This window comes from Cebus imitator, unplaced genomic scaffold (assembly GCF_001604975.1).
Source record: "Cebus imitator isolate Cc_AM_T3 unplaced genomic scaffold, Cebus_imitator-1.0 Scaffold56, whole genome shotgun sequence".
Classification (NCBI taxonomy): Eukaryota; Metazoa; Chordata; class Mammalia; order Primates; family Cebidae; genus Cebus; species Cebus imitator.
Window position 1 is genome coordinate 2,101,426 of NW_016107371.1, and position 1,122 is coordinate 2,102,547.

Genomic DNA, 1,122 nt, shown 5'->3' on the forward strand with positions numbered 1-1,122 from the left:
GCCAGGCTGGTCTTGAACTCCTGACCTCAGGTGATCCACCCACCTTGGCCTCCCAAAGTGCTAGGATTAAGGCGTGAGCCACCGCACCTGGCCCCAAGACTGTCTTAAAAAAAAAAAAAGGGAGAATAAATTCAGATCCTTTAGAAATCTTCATACACTTAGAATAACATGAAGTTAAATAAATTAGAGCCCCCCTAAGTTCCATGATATTTCTGATGAAAAAGTAGGAAATATGAAGCCACAGAGCCAAACATTTTTTAAAACCTCCGGAAGAGAATTTTTCCTTTGTTGATTACCATCCAGAGACAACATTTGTTTGAAACTTTGAACAGAATCAGTTTGTAAAGATGAAACCCTCATTCTTCCCCACTGGGGCCCAAACTTTCTGTATCTTGTCCTTTGAGAACCTTAAAGCCTTCAAATGATTTGCAGTCCCAACGAGGAAGCTAAAATCAAAGCTGACCTGGGGAAAAACCGTTTACTTTCTGACCTCTTTGTACTCTTCAGAGAATTCTTGTATGCTTGTTTATTTTCTTAATGTGTCTTATGTTTTTTTCTTGTTTTGGTTTCATATATGAAATGTTCCATCTGTGTATTCATTTTCTGGATTTATTCCCTACAATTTTAAGTCAGAATGTCTCTGAAACTTTTTTTTAACTCCAACCCACAATAAGAAATATATTTTGCATGTTAATCTAAATACATATGTATTTACGTATATATTGAAAGTACGTTTTGTGAAATAATACCCTTGCAATGAGGTATACACTATGGTTTTTAAAAATTCAATTCCACTTTATATACACAAAAGTTGGGACAGAGGTTCAGCTGGAGCAGGGAAGGGATGAATAGGTAGAACACAGGGCACTTTTAGGGCAGTGATAGATGCATGACATTATACATTTGTCAAACCCCACAGAGCTGTACATCAAAAAAGTGAATCCTAATGTGGACTTCTTTTGTTTCTTGTTTATTTTATTTTATTTATTTATTTATTTATTTATTTATTTTGAGACGGAGTTTCACTCATGTTACCCAGGCTGGAGTGCAATGGCACGATCTCGGCTCACCGCAACCTCTGCCTCCTGGGTTCAGGCAATTCTCCTGCCTCAGCCTCCTGAG